The 22,575-nt window shown below is 42.1% G+C and overlaps 1 protein-coding gene and 1 non-coding gene across 4 annotated transcripts in view; both read left to right on the top strand.

Annotated features, from left to right (window-relative positions):
• SFSWAP (splicing factor SWAP) overlaps positions 1-22,575 on the top strand; it is a 589,383-nt gene that overhangs the window by 157,276 nt on the left and 409,532 nt on the right. The window lies entirely within an intron of this gene.
• LOC128650637 (U5 spliceosomal RNA) lies at positions 1,043-1,162 on the top strand. Its single transcript, XR_008400912.1, has one exon. It is a non-coding gene; the product is annotated as a U5 spliceosomal RNA (small nuclear RNA).

Raw genomic sequence — 22,575 nt, forward strand, 5'->3', positions numbered from 1 at the left:
CCCCGGCGCCCATACTTAAAAAAACAATGGCGGCCGGGAGTTGGAGTATGTAACGCCCACAAGGGGCGGGGCTGGTCGGATGGCGATAGTATGTGCGCTCTTCTCTTTTGAGTCTCCGGTCTATGCTGCAGCTGCGGTGTCAGGCTATCACTGACAGCCAGGTTATTAGAAAGGCAGCACTCAAAGGTTATAGTGGCATATACTGTGTTTTACATATGCTCCCAAAGGGTTGTTAGCTAAATCTCACAGAAATGTATTAGACACGTTACTACATGTACTGGCTCCCATCGGCTTATATTTACAAGTCTAACAGCCGACAGGGAGACTTATTTTTTTGCACATGCAAACTGTTATATATGTCTTGCTTCCTACTGCTCATATTAACAAATATGGCAACTGGCAGGGAGGTTTACTTTATTATGTATGATATGTGTTTTACATGTCCCACTCCCTACAGCTTAAAGAGGCATCCAATAGGGAGAATTCCTTGTAGAGGTTATATGTCTTGTTCCTGTTCCCAACAGCTGGTTTTACATTGCGAGCTGACTAGGGGGATTTATTTATTATTTTGCATACATGGTTCTCCCGACAGCTCCATTTGTCTCAAATTAGCAGAACGAGAGTTTAACTTGATGCGCCCGTGATGGGCGGAGCTAAGGTTCGCGCCATTGTTTGCGCGCCTTTTGTACAAATTTTTTGAATGGACGCCAGCTGCCTTCTCTGCTGTATTATAGCATATAGTTGAGAGGCTTTGCACTTTTTATGTGAGAGTGTCTTAAGTGAGCTGGATACTGTTCTCTTCTGCGTTAGGCATATGGCAGAGAAGCTTCACAGACACGCAGTATGTAAGAAACTAATTCGGATGCATGTTATCTGTCAGTGCCCCATCCGATTACAGACAGACTCCTATGGGCTAAGTTGAACTCGGGGGGGTTCTGTGTTATACGACACACATATAGCAGCACATTTATTTTTTGATGCAAATACATGGATGATGGTGTACCTTCTTTTTTTGGTTAATGTGCTATTTCAAGTCACAGTACTACTCTTGTCTCTCTTCAGATTGAATAAATCTTTTACCTTTTCTAAAGATTTTCGTGGAGGGGAACAACCTTGAGTATTTGATGCATTTCAGCTGTTTGAGCAATTCAGCTTTGTGTTTATAATGGAACGTGTACACACATAACTTAATGTTACGTTTAAAATTTAAAGTGACAGTAACTGTTTTTTTTGTATATTTTCATTATAATATTACACTCCTTTTTCTTTCATGTAATTAGCAAGAGTCCATGAGCTAGTGACGTATGGGATATACATTCCTACCAGGAGGGGCAAAGTTTCCCAAACCTTAAATGCCTATAAATACACCCCTCACCACACCCACAATTCAGTTTTACAAACTTTGCCTCCGATGGAGGTGGTGAAGTAAGTTTGTGCTAGATTCTACGTTGATATGCGCTCCGCAGCAAGTTGGAGCCCGGTTTTCCTCTCAGCGTGCAGTGAATGTCAGAGGGATGTGAGGAGAGTATTGCCTATTTGAATGCAGTGATCTCCTTCTACGGGGTCTATTTCATAGGTTCTCTGTTATCGGTCGTAGAGATTCATCTCTTACCTCCCTTTTCAGATCGACGATATACTCTTATATATACCATTACCTCTGCTGATTCTCGTTTCAGTACTGGTTTGGCTTTCTACAAACATGTAGATGAGTGTCCTGGGGTAAGTAAATCTTATTTTCTGTGACACTCTAAGCTATGGTTGGGCACTTTATTTATAAAGTTCTAAATATATGTATTCAAACATTTATTTGCCTTGACTCAGAATGTTCAACATTCCTTATTTTCTCCAACATAGGTGTGTCCGGTCCACGGCGTCATCCTTACTTGTGGGATATTCTCTTCCCCAACAGGAAATGGCAAAGAGCCCAGCAAAGCTGGTCACATGATCCCTCCTAGGCTCCGCCTACCCCAGTCATTCTCTTTGCCGTTGTACAGGCAACATCTCCACGGAGATGGCTTAGAGTTTTTTAGTGTTTAACTGTAGTTTTTATTATTCAATCAAGAGTTTGTTATTTTAAAATAGTGCTGGTATGTACTATTTACTCTGAAACAGAAAAGAGATGAAGATTTCTGTTTGTAAGAGGAAAATGATTTTAGCAACCGTTACTAAAATCCATGGCTGTTCCACACAGGACTGTTGAGAGGAATTAACTTCAGTTGGGGGAACAGTGAGCAGTCTTTTGCTGCTTGAGGTATGACACATTCTAACAAGACGATGTAATGCTGGAAGCTGTCATTTTCCCTATGGGATCCGGTAAGCCATTTTTATTCAGACAGTAAATAAGGGCTTCACAAGGGCTTATTAAGACTGTAGACATTTTCTGGGCTAAATCGATTCATATATACACATATTTAGCCTTGAGGAATCATTTAATCTGGGTATTTTTGTAAAATAATATCGGCAGGCACTGTTTTAGACACCTTATTCTCTAGGGGCTTTCCCTAATCATAGGCAGAGCCTCATTTTCGCGCCGGTATTGCGCACTTGTTTTTGAGAAGCATGACATGCAGTTGCATGTGTGAGGAGCTCTGATACATAGAAAAGACTTTCTGAAGGCGTCATTTGGTATCGTATTCCCCTTTGGGCTTGGTTGGGTCTCAGCAAAGCAGATACCAGGGACTGTAAAGGGGTTAAAGATAAAAACGGCTCCGGTTCCGTTATTTTAAGGGTTAAAGCTTCCAAATTTGGTGTGCAATACTTTTAAGGCTTTAAGACACTGTGGTGAAATTTTGGTGAATTTTGAACAATTCCTTCATACTTTTTCGCAATTGCAGTAATAAAGTGTGTTCAGTTTAAAATTTAAAGTGACAGTAACGGTTTTATTTTAAAACGTTTTTTGTACTTTGTTATCAAGTTTATGCCTGTTTAACATGTCTGAACTACCAGATAGACTGTGTTCTGAATGTGGGGAAGCCAAGGTTCCTTCTCATTTAAATAGATGTGATTTATGTGACACTGAAAATGATGCCCAAGATGATTCCTCAAGTGAGGGGAGTAAGCATGGTACTGCATCATTCCCTCCTTCGTCTACACCAGTCTTGCCCACTCAGGAGGCCCCTAGTACATCTAGCGCGCCAATACTCCTTACTATGCAACAATTAACGGCTGTAATGGATAATTCTATCAAAAACATTTTAGCCAAAATGCCCACTTATCAGCGTAAGCGCGACTGCTCTGTTTTAGATACTGAAGAGCATGAGGACGCTGATGATAATGGTTCTGAAATGCCCCTACACCAGTCTGAGGGGGCCAGGGAGGTTTTGTCTGAGGGAGAAATTTCAGATTCAGGGAAAATTTCTCAACAAGCTGAACCCGATGTGATTACATTTAAATTTAAGTTGGAACATCTCCGCGCTCTGCTTAAGGAGGTATTATCCACTCTGGATGATTGTGAGAATTTGATCATCCCAGAGAAACTATGTAAAATGGACAAGTTCCTAGAGGTCCCGGGGCTCCCAGAAGCTTTTCCTATACCCAAGCGGGTGGCGGACATTGTAAATAAAGAATGGGAAAGGCCCGGTATACCTTTCGTCCCTCCCCCCATATTTAAAAAATTGTTTCCTATGGTCGACCCCAGAAAGGACTTATGGCAGACAGTCCCTAAGGTCGAGGGGGCGGTTTCTACTTTAAACAAACGCACCACTATACCCATAGAAGATAGTTGTGCTTTCAAAGATCCTATGGATAAAAAATTAGAAGGTTTGCTTAAAAAGATGTTTGTTCAGCAAGGTTACCTTCTACAACCAATTTCATGCATTGTCCCTGTCACTACAGCCGCGTGTTTCTGGTTCGATGAGCTAGTAAAGGCGATCGATAGTGATTCTCCTCCTTATGAGGAGATTATGGACAGAATCCGTGCTCTCAAATTGGCTAATTCTTTCACCCTAGACGCCACTTTGCAATTGGCTAGGTTAGCGGCGAAAAATTCTGGGTTTGCTATTGTGGCGCGCAGAGCGCTTTGGTTGAAATCTTGGTCAGCGGATGCGTCTTCCAAGAACAAACTACTTAACATTCCTTTCAAGGGGAAAACGCTGTTTGGCCCGGACTTGAAAGAGATTATCTCTGATATCACTGGGGGTAAGGGCCATGCCCTTCCTCAGGATAGGTCTTTCAAGGCCAAAAATAAACCTAATTTTCGTCCCTTTCGTAGAAACGGACCAGCCCCAAGTGCTACGTCCTCTAAGCAAGAGGGTAATACTTCTCAAGCCAAGCCAGCCTGGAGACCAATGCAAGGCTGGAACAAGGGAAAGCAGGCCAAGAAACCTGCCACTGCTACCAAGACAGCATGAAATGTTGGCCCCCGATCTGGGACCGGATCTGGTGGGGGGCAGACTCTCTCTCTTCGCTCAGGCTTGGGCAAGAGATGTTCTGGATCCTTGGGCACTAGAAATAGTCTCCCAAGGTTATCTTCTGGAATTCAAGGGGCTTCCCCCAAGGGGGAGGTTCCACAGGTCTCAATTGTCTTCAGACCACATAAAGAGACAGGCATTCTTACATTGTGTAGAAGACCTGTTAAAAATGGGAGTGATTCATCCTGTTCCATTAGGAGAACAAGGGATGGGGTTCTACTCCAATCTGTTCATAGTTCCCAAAAAAGAGGGAACATTCAGACCAATCTTAGATCTCAAGATCTTAAACAAGTTTCTCAAGGTTCCATCGTTCAAAATGGAAACCATTCGAACAATTCTTCCTTCCATCCAGGAAGGTCAATTCATGACCACGGTGGATTTAAAGGATGCGTATCTACATATTCCTATCCACAAGGAACATCATCGGTTCCTAAGGTTCGCATTCCTGGACAAGCATTACCAGTTCGTGGCGCTTCCTTTCGGATTAGCCACTGCTCCAGGGATTTTCACAAAGGTACTAGGGTCCCTTCTAGCGGTACTAAGACCAAGGGGCATTGCAGTAGTTCCTTACTTGGACGACATTCTGATTCAAGCGTCGTCCCTTCCTCAAGCAAAGGCTCACACGGACATAGTCCTGGCCTTTCTCAGATCTCACGGATGGAAAGTGAACGTGGAAAAGAGTTCTCTATCTCCGTCGACAAGGGTTCCCTTCTTGGGAACAATAATAGACTCCTTAGAAATGAGGATTTTTCTGACAGAGGCCAGAAAAACAAAACTTCTAAACTCTTGTCAAACACTTCATTCCGTTCCTCTTCCTTCCATAGCGCAGTGCATGGAAGTAATAGGTTTGATGGTAGCGGCAATGGACATAGTTCCCTTTGCGCGCATTCATCTAAGACCATTACAACTGTGCATGCTCAGTCAGTGGAATGGGGACTATACAGACTTGTCTCCGAAGATACAAGTAAATCAGAGGACCAGAGACTCACTCCGTTGGTGGCTGTCCCTGGACAACCTGTCACAAGGGATGAGCTTCCGCAGACCAGAGTGGGTCATTGTCACGACCGACGCCAGTCTGATGGGCTGGGGCGCGGTCTGGGGACCCCTGAAAGCTCAGGGTCTTTGGTCTCGGGAAGAATCTCTTCTACCGATAAATATTCTGGAACTGAGAGCGATATTCAATGCTCTCAAGGCTTGGCCTCAGCTAGCAAAGGCCAAGTTCATACGGTTTCAATCAGACAACATGACGACTGTTGCGTACATCAACCATCAGGGGGGAACAAGGAGTTCCCTGGCGATGGAAGAAGTGACCAAAATCATTCAATGGGCGGAGACTCACTCCTGCCACCTATCTGCAATCCACATCCCAGGAGTGGAAAATTGGGAAGCGGATTTTCTGAGTCGTCAGACATTACATCCGGGGGAGTGGGAACTCCATCCGGAAATCTTTGCCCAAATTACTCAACTGTGGGGCATTCCAGACATGGATCTGATGGCCTCTCGTCAGAACTTCAAGGTTCCTTGCTACGGGTCCAGATCCAGGGATCCCAAGGCGACTCTAGTAGATGCACTAGTAGCACCTTGGACCTTCAAACTAGCTTATGTATTCCCGCCGTTTCCTCTCATCCCCAGGCTGGTAGCCAGGATCAATCAGGAGAGGGCGTCGGTGATCTTGATAGCTCCTGCGTGGCCACGCAGGACTTGGTATGCAGATCTGGTGAATATGTCATCGGCTCCACCATGGAAGCTACCTTTGAGACGAGACCTTCTTGTTCAAGGTCCGTTCGAACATCCGAATCTGGTCTCACTCCAGCTGACTGCTTGGAGATTGAACGCTTGATCTTATCAAAACGAGGGTTCTCAGATTCTGTTATTGATACTCTTGTTCAGGCCAGAAAGCCTGTAACTAGAAAAATATATCTGTTGGTGTGAATCTAAAGGATTCCCTTGGGACAAGGTAAAGATTCCTAAGATTCTATCCTTTCTTCAAGAAGGATTGGAGAAAGGATTATCTGCAAGTTCCTTGAAGGGACAGATTTCTGCCTTGTCTGTGTTACTTCACAAAAAGCTGGCAGCTGTGCCAGATGTTCAAGCCTTTGTTCAGGCTCTGGTTAGAATCAAGCCTGTTTACAAACCTTTGACTCCTCCTTGGAGTCTCAACTTAGTTCTTTCAGTTCTTCAGGGGGTTCCGTTTGAACCCTTACATTCCGTTGATATTAAGTTATTATCTTGGAAAGTTTTGTTTTTGGTTGCAATTTCTTCTGCTAGAAGAGTTTCAGAATTATCTGCTCTGCAGTGTTCTCCTCCTTATCTGGTGTTCCATGCAGATAAGGTGGTTTTACGTACTAAACCTGGTTTTCTTCCAAAAGTTGTTTCTAACAAAAACATTAACCAGGAGATAGTCGTGCCTTCTTTGTGTCCGAAACCAGTTTCGAAGAAGGAACGTTTGTTGCACAATTTGGATGTTGTTCGCGCTCTAAAATTCTATTTAGATGCTACAAAGGATTTTAGACAAACATCTTCCTTGTTTGTTGTTTATTCTGGTAAAAGGAGAGGTCAAAAAGCAACTTCTACCTCTGTCTCTTTTTGGATTAAAAGCATCATCAGATTGGCTTATGTGACTGCCGGACGGCAGCCTCCTGAAAGAATCACAGCTCATTCCACTAGGGCTGTGGCTTCCACATGGGCCTTCAAGAACGAGGCTTCTGTTGATCAGATATGTAGGGCAGCGACTTGGTCTTCACTGCACACTTTTACCAAATTTTACAAGTTTGATACTTTTGCTTCTTCTGAGGCTATTTTTGGGAGAAAGGTTTTGCAAGCCGTGGTGCCTTCCATTTAGGTGACCTGATTTGCTCCCTCCCTTCATCCGTGTCCTAAAGCTTTGGTATTGGTTCCCACAAGTAAGGATGACGCCGTGGACCGGACACACCTATGTTGGAGAAAACAGAATTTATGTTTACCTGATAAATTACTTTCTCCAACGGTGTGTCCGGTCCACGGCCCGCCCTGGTTTTTTAATCAGGTCTGATAATTTATTTTCTTTAACTACAGTCACCACGGTATCATATGGTTTCTCCTATGCAAATATTCCTCCTTAACGTCGGTCGAATGACTGGGGTAGGCGGAGCCTAGGAGGGATCATGTGACCAGCTTTGCTGGGCTCTTTGCCATTTCCTGTTGGGGAAGAGAATATCCCACAAGTAAGGATGACGCCGTGGACCGGACACACCGTTGGAGAAAGTAATTTATCAGGTAAACATAAATTCTGTTTTTCAGACAGTCAGTTTCATATTTGGGATAAATGCATTTGTTTCAATCATTTTTTCTTACCTTAAAAAATTTGACTTTTTTCCTGTGGGCTGTTAGGCTCGCGGGGGCAGAAAATGCTTCATTTTATTGCGTCATTCTTGGCGCAGACTTTTTTGGCGCAAAATTTTTTTTCTGTTTCCGGCGTCATACGTGTCGCCGGAAGTTGCGTCATTTTTTGACGTTTTTTTGCGTAAAAAATGTCGGCGTTCCGGATGTGGCGTCATTTTTGGCGCCAAAAGCATTTAGGCGCCAAATAATGTGGGCGTCTTTTTTGGCGCTAAGAAATATGGGCGTCATTTTTGTCTCCACATTATTTAAGTCTCATTATTTATTGCTTCTGGTTGCTAGAAGCTTGTTCACTGGCATTTTTTTCCCATTCCTGAAACTGTCATTTAAGGAATTTGATCAATTTTGCTTTATATGTTGTTTTTTTCTTTTACATATTGCAAGATGTTCCACGTTGCAACTGAGTCAGAAGATACTTCAGGAAAATCACTGCACAGTGCTGGAGCTACCAAGCTATGTGTATCTGCTATAAACTTTTGGTATCTGTTTCTCCAGCTGTTATTTGTATTGCATGTCATGTCAAACTTATTAATGCAGATAAAATTTCCTTTAGTACTGTTACATTACCTGTTGCTGTTCCGTCAACATCTAATTTTCAGAATGTTCCTGATAACATAAGAGATTTTATTTTTTAAATCCATTAAGAAGGCTATGTCTGTTATTTCTCCTTCTAGTATACATAAAAGTCTTTTAAAACTTCTCTTTTTTCAGATGAATTTTTAAATGAACATCATCATTCTGATACTGATAATGGTTCTTCTGGTTCAGAGGTTTCTGTCTCAGAGGTTGATGCTGATAAATCTTTGTATTTGTTCAAGATGGAATTTATTCGTTCTTTACTTAAAGAAGTGTTATTTGCATTAGAAATAGAGGATTCTGGTCCTCTTGATACTAAATGTAAACGTTTAAATAAGGTTTTTTAAATCTCCTGTAGTTATTCCAGAAGTGTTTTATCTCCCTGATGCTATTTCTGAAGTAATTTCCAGGGAATGGAATAATTTGGGTAATTTATTTACTCCTTCTAGACGTTTAAGCAAATTATATCCTGTGCCATCTGACAGATTAGAGTTTTTTGGGACAAAAATCCCTAAGGTTATGGGGCTGTCTCTACTCCTGCTAATGTACTACAGATAGTACTTCATTTAAGGATCCTTTAGATAGGAAAATTGAATCCTTTCTAAGAAAAGCTTACTTATGTTCAGGTAATCTTCTTAGACCTGCTATATTTTTAGCGGATGTTGCTGCAGCTTCAACTTTTTGGTTAGAAGCTTTAGCGCAACAAGTAACAGATCATAATTTTATAGCATTATTATTATTCTATAACATGCTAATAATTTTATTGGTGATACCATCTTTTGATATCATTAGAGTTGATGTCAGGTATATGTCTCTAGCTATTTTAGCTAGAAAAGCTTTATGGATTAAACTTGGAATACTGACATGTCTTCTAAGTCAACTTTGCTTTCCATTTCTTTCCAGGGTAAATAATCATTTTCGTTCCTTTCCTCACAACAAGGAACAAAAGCCTGATCCTTCATCCTCAGGAGCGGTATCAGTTTAGAAACTATTTCCAGTTTGGAATATGTCCAAGCCTTATAGAAACCTATAGCCAGCTCCTAAATACCTATGAAGGTGCGGCCCTTATTCCAGCTCAGCTGGTATGGGGCAGATTACGTTTTCTTCAAAGAAATTTGGATCAATTCCGTTCTTAATCTCTGGTTTCAGAAACATTGTTTCAGAAAGGTACAGAATTGGCTTCAAGTTAAGGCCTCCTGCTAAGAGATTCTTTTCTTTCCCGTGTCCCAGTTAACACAGCAAAGGCTCAGCATTTCTGAAATGTGTTTCAGATCTAGAGTTGGCTGGAGTATTTATGCCAGTTCCAGTTCTGGAACAGGGGCTGGGGTTTTATTTTATCTCTTCATTGTACCAAAGAAGGTCAATTCCTTCAGACCAGTTCCGGATCTATCATTATTGAATCGTTATGTTAGGATACCAACATTCAAGATGGTTACTGTAGGACTATCCTGCCTTTTGTTTAGCAAGGGCATTATATGTCTACAATAGATTTACAGGATGTGTATCTGCATATTCCGATTCATCCAGATCACTTTTAGTGTCTGAGATTCTCTTTTTAGACAAGCATTACCAGTTTTGTGGCTCTACCGTTTGGCCTAGCCTCAGTTCCAAGAATTTTTTTCAAAGGTTCTCGGTGCCCTTCTTTCTGTAGTCAGAGAATAGGGTTTTGGTATTTCCTTATTTGGACGATATCTTGGTACTTGCTCAGTCTTCTCATTTTCGAAGAATCTCATACGAATCGACTTGTGTTGTTTCTTCAAGTTCATGGTTGGAGGATCAATTTACCAATCAGTTCATTGATTCCTCAGACAAGGGTAACCTTTTTAGGTTTCTAGATAAATTCAGTGTCTATGACTCTGTCCTTGTCAGACAAGAGAAGTTTAACATTGATATCAGCTTGTCAAAACCTTCAGTCACAATCATTCCCTTTGGTAGCCTTATGCATGGAAATGTTGGGTCTTAGGACTGCCGCATCAGATGCGATCTCCTTTGCTCGTTTTCACATGCGACCTCTTCAGCTCTGTATGCTGAACCAATGGTGCAGGGATTACTCAAAGATATCTCAATTAATATCTTTAAACCGATTTTACGACACTCTCTGACATGGTGGACAGATCGCCATCGTTTTAGTTCAGGGGGCTTCTTTGTTCTTCCGACCTGGACTATAATCTCAATAGATGCAAGTCTTACAGGTTGGGGAGCTGTGTGGGGGTATCTGACGGCACAAGGGGTTTGGGAATCTCAGGAGGTGAGATTTCCGATCAATATTTTGGAACTCCGTGCAATTTTCAGAGCTCTTCAGTCTTGGCCTCTTCTGAAGAGAGAGTTGTTCATTTGTTTTCAGATAGACAATGTCACAACTGTGGCATACATCAATCATCAAGGAGGGACTCACAGTCCTCTGGCTATGAAAGAAGTATCTCGAATTTTGGTTTGGGCGGAATCCAGCTCCTGTCTAATCTCTGCGGTTCATATCCCAGGTATGGACAATTGGAAAGCGGATTATCTCAGTCGCCAAACGTTGCATCCGGGCGAATGGTCTCTTCACCCAGAGGTATTTCTTCAGATTGTTCAAATGTGGGAACTTCCAGAAATAGATCTGATGGTTTCTCATCTAATCAAGAAACTTCCCAGGTATCTGTCCAGATCCCGGGATCCTCAGGCGGAGGCAGTGGATGCATTATCACTTCCTTGGAAGTATCATCCTGCCTATATCTTTCCGCCTCTAGTTCTTCTTCCAAGAGTAATCTCCAAGATTCTGAAGGAATGCTCGTTTGTTCTGCTGGTAGCTCCGGCATGGCCTCACAGGTTTTAGTATGCGGATCTTGTCCGGATGGCCTCTTGCCAACCGTGGACTCTTCCGTTAAGACCAGACCTTTTGTCTCAAGGTCCTTTTTTCCATCAGGATCTGAAATCCTTGAATTTAAAGGTATGGAGATTGAACGCTTGATTCTTGGTCAAAGAGGTTTCTCTGACTCTGTGATTAATACTATGTTACAGGCTCGTAAATCTGTATCCAGAGAGATATATTATAGAGTCTGGAAGACTTATATTTCTTGGTGTCTTTCTCATCATTTTTCTTGGCATTCTTTTAGAATACCGAGAATATTACAGTTTCTTCAGGATGGTTTAGATAAGGGTTTGTCCGCAAGTTCCTTGAAAGGTCAAATCTCTGCTCTTTCTGTTCTTTTTCACAGAAAGATTGCTATTCTTCCTGATATTCATTGTTTTGTACAAGCTTTGGTTCGTATAAAGCCTGTCATTAAGTCAATTTCTCCTCCTTGGAGTTTGAATTTGGTTCTGGGGGCTCTTCAAGCTCCTCCATTTGAATCTATGCATTCATTGGATGTTAAATTACTTTCTTGGAAAGTTTTGTTCCTTTTGGCCATCTCTTCTGCCAGAAGAGTTTCTGATTTATCTGCTCTTTCTTGTGAGTCTCCTTTTCTGATTTTTCATCAGGATAAGGCGGTGTTGCGAACTTCTTTTGAATTTTTACCCAAGTTGTGAATTCCAACAACATTAGTAGAGACATTGTGGTTCCTTCATTATGTCCTAATCCTAAGATTTCTAAGGAGAAATCGTTGCATTCTTTGGATGTTATTAGAGCTTTGAAATATTATGTTGAAGCTACTAAGTCTTTCCGAAAGACTTCTAGTTTATTTGTTATCTTTTCCGGTTTTAGAAAGGCCAGAAAACTTCTGCCATTTCTTTGGCATCTTGGCTGAAATCTTTCATTCATCTTGCCTATGTTGAGTCGGGTAAGACTCCGCCTCATAGGATTACAGCTCATTCTACTAGGTCAGTTTCTACTTCCTGGGCGTTTAGGAATGAAGCTTCGGTTGATCAGATTTGCAAAGCGGCAACTTGGTCCTCTTTGCATACTTTTACCAAATTCTACCATTTTGTTGTATTTTCTTCTTCTGAAGCAGTTTTTGGTAGAAAAGTACTTCAGGCAGCGGTTTCAGTTTGAATCTTCTGCTTATGTTTTTCATTAAACTTTATTTTGGGTGTGGATTATTTTCAGCAGGAATTGGCTGTCTTTATTTTATCCCTACCTCTCTAGTGACTCTTGTGTGGAAAGATCCACATCTTGGGTAGTCATTATCCCATACGTCACTAGCTCATGGACTCTTGCTAATTACATGAAAGAAAAAACATAATTTATGTAAGAACTTACCTGATAAATTCATTTCTTTCATATTAGCAAGAGTCCATGAGGCCCGCCCTTTTTTGTGGTGGTTATGATTTTTTTGTATAAAGCACAATTATTCCAATTCCTTATTTTATATGCTTTCGCACTTTTTTCTTATCACCCCACTTCTTGGCTATTCGTTAAACTGAATTGTGGGTGTGGTGAGGGGTGTATTTATAGGCATTTAAGGTTTGGGAAACTTTGCCCCTCCTGGTAGGAATGTATATCCCATACGTCACTAGCTCATGGACTCTTGCTAATATGAAAGAAATGAATTTATCAGGTAAGTTCTTACATAAATTATGTTTTTTTCCTGAACCTTCTCCCTTTAAGGCGTTTGCCATTTGGGAGTATGTTGATAATGCTTATCTTATGTCACAAACCTATAGAGTTCAAAAGTTTGTTCGGGATTTCGTTCTATCCAGGTGTATTCTGTCCTAGTACGTTCAGGGAGAAGGACCACATTCCTTATATTTAAGGAATGGTTTCCCTTAACCACCATCCTCGGTGGCTTAGTGGGTAAGCAAGCAGCCTACCAGATGGAAGGCCAGCAGTTTGAATCCAGCCGCTGTCACCAGGTTAGACTTTACCTAGGGTGAAAGGAGTAGTTTTCAACCTAGATAAGTGAATCACTTTTTTCCTTAGGGAATAGTTCGGTTTTTCAAAAGTTATATGGACCTACTGTGTACTCAATACCCTTAACTCCGTCGTTAGTGCGGCAGTAATCGGTGGGCTGCGTTGTCTGATACTATTAAGTCAGAAACTCCCCTGAAATTAGGTCAGGATAGAGGTTCTCTGTCCCAGCTCTCTGAGCCTTAGGGTTAGAGTCTGGATACTCATATGTATGCTCTAAGTTTTATTTTTTTAACAATATCACTACAAGAGGGCCTTGTTGGATGCTGACTTGATGGGGATTTTTGGTCACATCTGGTTGAAGTTCCCAAAAAGGAGGGACTATTCAGATCTATTTTAGGTCTCTTGAGTCTAAGCTTGTTTCAGTTCCATTTTGCAAGATGGAAACTATTCGTTCCATTCTTCCATTGATCCAGGAGGGTCAATTTATGATGACAGTGAATCTAAAGGATGCATATCTTCATGTTCCTATCCATAGAGATCATCACATGTTCTTACTGTTTGTCTTCTGGACAAACGTTTTCAGTTTCTGAGTCTTCCTTTCCATCTCTCCACGGCACCCAGAATTTTCATAAAGGTTCTGGGGTCTCTACTGGCGGTTCTAAGACCTGCCTCTCAATGGTCTAGTGGTAGACTTTGCTGCTTTAAGAGCTGAAGGTTGAGAGTTCGAATCCAGCTGTGGCTGTGTTCCACACAGCAAGTCTTCTTTCACTGGTGGGTTACGAATAACCTCGCCTAACCCATGATTGGCAAGCTACCGAATTTGCTATATTCTAATCCAGTTGTCATCTTATCAATTAGCGAGGTCTCATATCGACATTGTACTATCCCTCCAGGGAATCACAGATGGATAAATCTGGAAGAGAGTTTAATTCCGCAGACAGGGGTACCCTTCAGGGGAAATCTAATAGAGTCTATATCCATGACTTTGTTTCTGACGAAGGTCAGAAGATCAAATATTCTGATTACATGTCGAGTCCTTCAGTCCTCTCCTCGGCCGTCAATTGTACAGTCCATGGAGGTAATCGGATTGTTGGTGGCGGCAATGATCATCATACCGTTTGCTCGATTTCATCTCAAACAGCTAAGCATGCTCAGGCAGTGGAATGGAGATTATACAGGTTTGTTTCCTTGAATAACCATAGATCACAGGACGATCTACTCTCTTCAATGGTGATTGTCTCTGGATTATCTATACCAGGGGACATGCTTTCGCAGTGCTTCGGTCCGATTCATCAAATTCTAGGCGGGCAATAACGAAGGTGGTTTACATCAATCATCAGGGAGAAACAAGGAGTTCCTTAGCGATGACCGTAGTAGCCAAGATAATACAGTGGCCGGAGTCCCGGTCTTGACATCTGTCGGCAATCCACATCCCAGGGGTGGACAACTGGGAGGCAGATTTTCTGAGCAAACTTCATCCCGAAATTTTCTTTACCCTGATTCTCAGATTGGGTCGGCCGTAGTTGGATTTCTTGGCATCTCATCAGAATGCCAAGCTTCCGAGATACCGGTCCAGGGACTCCAGGCCGAGCTGATAGATGCCTTGGCAATTCCTTGGTCTTTCAACCTGGCATATCTATTCTCCCCGTTTGCGTTCCTTTTTCGGGGTTTTGCTCGAATCAAACTGGAGAGGGCATCAGTGATCCTCCTTGCTTCCAGAGTGACCTCGCAGGACTTGGTATACTAATCTGGTGGCCATGTCTTCTTTTCCACCTTGGAGGTTTCCATTGAGGATGGACCTTTTCAATCAGGGTTTCTTCGATTGCCGAATCTAGTTTTCTCTGCAGCTGACTGCTTTGAGATTTAGCGCTTGGTCTTCTACAAGCGAGGGTTTTTTCATTAGGTTATAGCTACCTTTATTCGGGCACGTAAGCTTGTGTCTATTAAGATTTACCGTAAGATATGGCGTAAATATCTTTATTGGTGTGAATCCAAGGGCTACTCATGGAGTGGAGTTAGGATTCCCAGGATTTTGTCTTTTTTCCAAGAAGGATTGGAGAAGGGGTTTTCAGCAAGTTCCCTAAGGGGTCAGATTTCTGCCTTATCTATTTTGATACACCAACATTTGGAAGATGTACCAGATATTCAATCCTTTTGTCAGGCTTTGATTAGAATCAGGCCTGTGTTTAAACTAATTGCTCCTCCATGGAGGTTGAATTTAGTTCTTTAAGGGGTTCCGTTTGAACCTGGGCATTCCATAGATATTAAATTATTATTGTGGTAAGTTTTGTTTCTTGTTGCCATTTCTTCTGCTCGAAGAGAGTCTGAGCTTTCAGCATTACATTATAATTCTCTTTACCTTATTTTTCATTCACTAAACTTTGGTTTTCTTTCTAAGTTTTTCAGACAAGAACATTAATCAGGAATTTGTTGTTCCGTCCTTGTGTGCTAATTCTTTTTCTCAGAAGGAGCGACTTCTACACTATTTGGATATAGTCCGTGCTTTAGAATTTTACTTATAGGCGACTAAGGACTTTCGTCTTCTTTATGAAGAGTATCATCCGTTTTGCTTATGAGACGCTGGACAGCAGCCTCCTGAAAGAATTACGGCTCATTCCACTGGGACTGTTGCTTCCTCATGGACATTCAAGCATGATGCTTCTGTTGAACAGATTTGCAAGGCTGCAACTTAGTTCTTTTTTCACACTTGTTCTAAATTTTACAAATTTGTTACGTTTGCTTCGGCTGAGGCTGTTTTTTGGGAGAAAGGTTCTTCAAGCAGTGGTGCCTTCTGTTTAGGTTACCTATCTTGTCCCTCCCTTTTCATCCGTGTTCTATAGCTTTGGTATTGTATCCCAGTAAGGATGAAATCCGTGGACTCATCGTATCTTTAAAAAGAAAAGAAAATTTATACTTACCTGATAAATTTGTTTCTTTTTAGATACGATGAGTCCACGGCCCGCCCTGTTCTATGAGACAGGTTATTAAATTATTAAACTTCAGTCACCTCTGCACCTTGGGTTTTCCTTTCTCTTCCTGACTTCGGTCGAATAACTGGAGTAGGAGGGAATGGAGGAGCTATATATACAGCTCTGCTGTGGTGCTCTTTGACGCTTCCTACTGCTGACCAGGAGGTGAATATCCCACAAGTAAGGATGAAATCCGTGGACTCATCGTATCTAAAAAGAAACAAATTTATCAGGTAAGCATAAATTTTCTTTTTCCTGCTTAAGTACCTCATTAAACTGTGCGTTTTCCATTTTATCCCAGAAAAACTGGAGCGCTTCAATAATTCATGAGTATCATTTGAAATATCAGTGTTGATATTTGCTAGGAGTTAATGTCCGTTTCTCGATCTTCAAATGTAAAGTGTGACATACATACTTTTTATTCGTTATTTGTTTTAAAAAAAAAAAATGACTTAAAGGGACATAAAACAAGTTGGGATAGAGCCAAAATATAATATGTACTTTATTTACTTTACCTCAAAATTTATACTGCAGTGCCTCGTCATTAACACTTTTTCTTCCTAATGGGAAAGAGTCCACAGCCGCATTCATTACTTGTGGGAATGGCAGAGAAGTGTCAAAATTTTTATTTTTTATAAAAGTACTTTTATTAATTTTTACGTAAAGTGTCTCTCTCATGGAGGGTAGTACTCTTCGCAATGGGACAGGAGTTTTAAGTAGTCCTGTTAGTCTCTCAGTGAGGGCCTGGGCAAATGTTAGAGTCCGGAGATGCAGTGGGAATTCTCTCTGCAACACCATCCCGACTCGAATTGACAGCTCCTCTAGCACTTGGCGTTGCCGATGCTTTGCTACCTGCTGTCTTCTCTCAAGTCCATGACGGAGGTGACGCTACTATCTGTCGCACTTGAAGGGCCGTGTTCCTGTTCCACGGCGTAGATTCCAGTAAGATCGTTTCATTTTATCAATATGAATGTTATGTTATGTGACAGATAGTTATGGGTCTCAGTGAGACTCCTCTGTACAGATCTTGGAATCATGGGGTAATTCCTTCATTAGGGGGGATTTGTGAACATGGTGGGATTCCTTAATCATGTTTCTTATGTGATCTCCCTGCTTTGTGTAGTGTGTATTGGCTCTGGGGCTAAGACAGGAGAATTACTTGAAGGATTTAGTGGGGCCTAGTTGCCGCCTTTTTCTTGCACGCTTTTTTGGACTTTACGGTTCACCTTATGACCAGGCGTTGTTATGCTGGGTTTTTATGCTTCTGCATTCCTGACTTTGTGGCGACGAAGACCACCTGCTTCGTTTGAATCTGGTCATAGGAGGTGGTGAGTGCCCCAGCCATTGTCGGTGTCAGGTGCCGTTTTTTTTTTTTTTATATATAGTATTATTTTTCTCTTTTTGGTTTTAACCATGGAGGATTCTGAAGCTGAGATTGTCGTTGTTTCTGATTACATGGTGCTTCGGCCCCACTGAACCTATTTTATCAGTCCTGTCTCTTGTGCCTTCTTAGAGCGCCTGGTTCCTCGGGCTTGGGGAACCAGGGGCCTATTGAGCCATCAGCCTCTGGGGGCTCTGTCCCTCAAACGGTGGATTCCCAACACCACCCTTCTTCTACATTTGCGGGTAACCCTAATGTTAATTCTCCCTCCGCACAGGGTGGTTTGTTTCCCCTGGAGATGGCGGGTCATTTCCGCTTCAATATATTGATGGCGCTGGTTCGCCTGCAGGAACCGGAGGTTTCTGCACGGTTGTGTTCTTGCCCAATTATCCCGTGTTTCCAGACTTCGGGGGGTCTATTCCGTTTTCTTAATGGGTGAATATTCCTCCATGTTGCACCTTTCGTTATCGGATCGCACGGCTGCGCATTCTACTCGTCATCTTTTTTACTTATTTGGGGACCCTCTGCTCTATCAGTTGGGGAATGTGTCCTCGAATGGTGCTTCGAGCTAGACTATTGGGGATGTTGATTGTCTCCTGTCGGTCGCTTGTGTCCTTTCGCAGAGTTTTTTTGGCGGATGCCTTCGGGCTGCCTTATTTTCTTTCGTCCGGTTAGGATATTTTTTTATTTCATTATTCCTTCAAGAATTTCTGGGATGGAGTTGCTTTTTATTACTTCTTTGGAAGTTGTTCGCGTACTGTTGGATCCGGAATTTGTGTGCACTTTGAGTTGTCAGTGACTCATGTTGCGCCTGGCGGTGCCTTGAGTGTTTTGTTTTCACAAACTACACTATACATCTACATCTGGACCTTCTGGTCCGCCATCTCGGGAGAGATTGGGCGTGCCACTCTATTACCGGGGCTTGGTCGGTGGCTTCCGCCGCATCGCCGCTCTGGCTCTCCTTTCAGGGGCAGGGCCTTCTCCACTAGGGCAGTTTTTGTGCCTTGCTCTTCTTGCTACCCTTTGGGTGGTTTAGACTCCTAGGGTCTCTGGACCTCATTTCGTTCTGCTGAATACTCTTCGTGGATTAGTGGTGGAGTGCTTGATTGGTATGTGGGATCATGCCTGCATTCTCTGTGACCCAGCAGCGGTGCTGTGAAGTGGCTAGCCTGTGACATGTCACACGGGGGTCTGGTTCGCCGCCTTCGCTGCTGAAGGTCTCTTCTAGCTGGAACCCGGTTTTATTGGGGTCTCCTTGTTTCGGTTCTGGTTCTGTTTTTTTCCAGAATTTTATCCACCCTCTTAGGGTCGGGCGCCGACGTGGGACCCTAGTTTCTGAATGTCGCGGAGTTTAGATCTGTGTCATGGGTTCTATCGCCTTGAGATCAGTTCTGCGTTTTTTTCACGGTCCTTTTCTTAGGGTTTTGCTAGAGTTCCCTTTTTTTCAGGTTCCTTCAGTTGAGGAGTGTCTGACCGGAATTTTGGTCGGGGTCCTCTTCTTCAGGTCTATTGGGCTGGGATTCGGGTGGTGTTGGTATAGCTCTGCCTATGCTTGTCCTGGTTTTTCCCTCTTGTATTCGGGTTGCGTCTGGAAGGGGTTCTTCTTTTTCTCTCTTTAGAGAGCCTGGTCCCCTTCTTATAGTTGCTCTGGGCCTTTGTTTTCTGTGAGGGGAATGTGTTCTGGACTTCCTTTGGGTTCTTCTGTTCTGGTGCTCTGACCTTGCATCAGCATTCCTGTGTAGTGCCTTGGTAAGGGTCACTTTGTCCTCATATCTTCCACACCAGTATCTGTTGTTGGGCCCCGAGATTGCTAACTTGGGTAGTTTTTGCTCCTTTGGGGGCTGGGTCATTTTGGGTTCGTTTTGACTCCTGTGTTGAGTTTTGTGTCTGGGGGGGGGGCAAGGTTTCCCTTGTCCTCCGTCTTCCCTTGTCCCACTTTTGTCTCTGGGGGTGTGTTCGTATTTGTCCCTGGTTCAAGGATGGAAATGCCCTTGGGAATGGACTTCTGGGTTTGGTGTTCCTCTGGTTCTGGTGGGACTCTGCCAGTGTTTCTGGTCACACTCTTTCAAGGTGGCTGGTGGTGTTTCCTCCCTCTCGTTCAAGGGGGAGGGGGGGGGGACTCTGTCCCTGGACTTTTCATTGTTGTTGACAGGTTGGTCTTTCTGTGTATGGGCGGTCCTCGTTGCGACGGTTCTGCGGTAGTTGAGATCGTCCCTGTTTATCTCAGGGATCCTAAGCTGTGGTTCTTGTCATCTTTTGCCTTTTCAGCTGTCTCTGTTTCTTTTGGATGCAGTGGGTCCCTGTTGAGGTGCTCTCTGAGCTCTCGGGGGGGGGGGGGGGGGTGTTTGGATCTCGGAATTTTCCATGGAGGGGTATTTTGTCTAGGAACTTGGTTTTTGCTGGTTGCTTTTCTCCTGAACTGCGGGGTTCTCGTAGAGAGGCGCCTCAGTCTCTTTTCTGGTTTAAGGCGAACTCCTTGGTTCCCTCCAGCTGGGGAGCTGGACAAGGTTTTCCTTTATCTGCGGCTGCACTATAGCGTGCTACTTAGTCGTTTGTGCGGTTTTCTTTTTCGGTCTCCGACTTGGTCACGTTTGGCTGATGATGCCCTTTTTTTGGCATCTAGTGAGGCTTCCTGGAGTCTCCCGAGCTAGTTTGCTCTGTCTTTTTGGAAGACAGGGTTCTGGTTATTTATCCCTCTACCTTGCTTCTTCCTTTGGGGAGTTGTTGGTCAGGGTTCCCTTATGGGGGCGTGTGTATGGGATCTGTCTTTGGGCGATAGTGCGCTTTGAGTCCTTTTGGCTCTGTGATATTGCTTGTGGTTTTTACCCAGGCTTGGGACTGTCATTTGTGTCCTTGGGGCCCTTTTTTTTCGTATTTTTGCTCCCTACTTTTGGATGAAGCTGGACTTTTTTATTTATTGGATGTGGTTCAGTCCTGGTGCCCTCGGATTGGGCTACCTCTTACCCTCCCATTCTTGGCATTCAGTGTCCTCTGGCTTGGGTATAATTTTCCCACAAGTAATGAATGCGGCTGTGGACTCTTTCCCATTAGGAAGAAAAACATAAATTATGCTTACCTGATAATTTCATTCCGTGGGAAAGAGTCCACAGCCCACCACCCGTTTTTTTGAGCCGTTTTTCGTGTATAGTCTTCTGGCACCCTTTCACCTTGATATTTCTTCCACTGATCCTTGTTCCTCTGCAGAATGACTGGGGGATAGGGGAAGTGGGTGGAGTGTTTTGAGCCTTTGGCTGGTGTGTTTTTTGCCTCCTCCTGGTGGCCAGGTTCTTTTTTCCCACAAGTAATGAATGTGGCTGTGGACTCTTTCCTTAGGAAGAAAATGAAATTATCAGGTAAGCATAATTTATGTTTCTTTTAAGTTTCCGAATTGTACTACTCTAACAATTCCTTCTATGGCTTCATCTATATCCATCTTTGATTTGGTGGAATACAAGACTTTAACACTCATCTGCTGGAGCATGCCTAGAAGCAAAAAAGCAGCTGTGAAATACAATGCCTGTGTTTCTGATGCTAAACACTAAAAAGGGGGGGTGGATTAGACTACTCCAGACAGTATGGCTATATAACTAATTTTGCTTATTTTTGAAAATTATTTTAAAATACTTGCCAGCAATTTTTAAACATTTTTTTTATGCAAACTATTTTTACTTAATTAGCCCTTTTAGGATATGCACAGATCTCAACATGTTTTATAGCACTTTAAGGGGGTAAATTAGTGTTTTGAATCGAAAAAAAATATTCATTCATCGAGCAGTTTGGTTTTTATTTTATAATTCTGAATGAGAACTTAGAACTATGCTATGGTTCTGCTTTTCCAAATGTCTAGATTAAAACTAAAGATTTATTTTTAAACTGCATAAAGTGGTATGTTCATACCATCTCTAGTAGTTGGGATGGCATACTCGTTGTTTTATGCTGGGTTTTATTAAGGTTTGTCCTTCATATGAAAGTCATATTGCTTTTCATTTCTACATTTTAAAATTAGTAATCGCTTTACATTGCAGCTTGATAGATGAAATTGCCTTCATTGAGGTTGCGTGAAATCAGCATCTTTCACTTGTACATTGGTTATGCTTGAGGTAATTTTATGCATCAGATAATTTAGTTTAATTTCCAGAATTGATATTTATTTAAATTAGCTATCCAAAGAGAGGCCTTTCAGATATAAGATAGTGGTTTATTGCAGTAAGTTAACCTTTCATACTAAAGGATGCTTTGTAAGACTGAAGCCTTCTTTACACCTCTACATACATTCTTTATAATCCCTCACGCTGGTAGGATGCAGTGAAACCCTATTAGAACTCAGCTCTTGACAGCTTTCCAATGGAAGCAAGGGACAAAAAGGGAATCCACCCATTATACATTTTGCTTCTCTAGAATGTATACATTCTGTTTTATGTTTAATTCCATAGCCCTATTGCCACGCATGCCTTTCTATTAGTCCTTACACGTCCACATGTTTGTTTTGAAAATTCTGCTCTCAGGAAATGTATGCAACCCCATAAGAAGTGTTTGTTTATCCTTAATCATGCAGTCAGCTGTCTTGTAAACGCTATATTATATTCTCGTTCGCATGGGGCTGTTGTACAGAAATCCACTTAAAGATAAAAAGTTTAATTGGATATGAAATTTACAAGTAAAATATATGAGGTTCTGGACTAGAACATTGGTTATATTATTAGCCAGTAAATATAAAAAATAATTTAACGTCAAGCCTTTGGAATGTTTGAGAAGCTCTGCGGTGGATACTTTTTAAGTGGTACATTTTAAGATATTTTCTTTAAAAGGTGATTGTCATTTATTTGTATAGGGTCATAAAATTCTGTAGTCAAAATTAAAATGTTCATTAGTTTATTTCAATTTTGAATTAAAGCATTATTACATTATATTTGTATTCACAATATGTATTGCTGCTTTAGGGTATCTGGCCATGCGCCTTGCATGTTTAAAGGGATACTAAACTCAAATTCGGAGAGAGCATGCAATTTTAAGCAACTTTCTAATTTACTCCTATTATGAATTTTTCTTAGTTATCATAATATCTTGATTTGAAAAAGCATGAATGTAAGCTTA

Source organism: Bombina bombina, chromosome 2 (assembly GCF_027579735.1).
Source record: "Bombina bombina isolate aBomBom1 chromosome 2, aBomBom1.pri, whole genome shotgun sequence".
Lineage (NCBI taxonomy): Eukaryota > Metazoa > Chordata > Amphibia > Anura > Bombinatoridae > Bombina > Bombina bombina.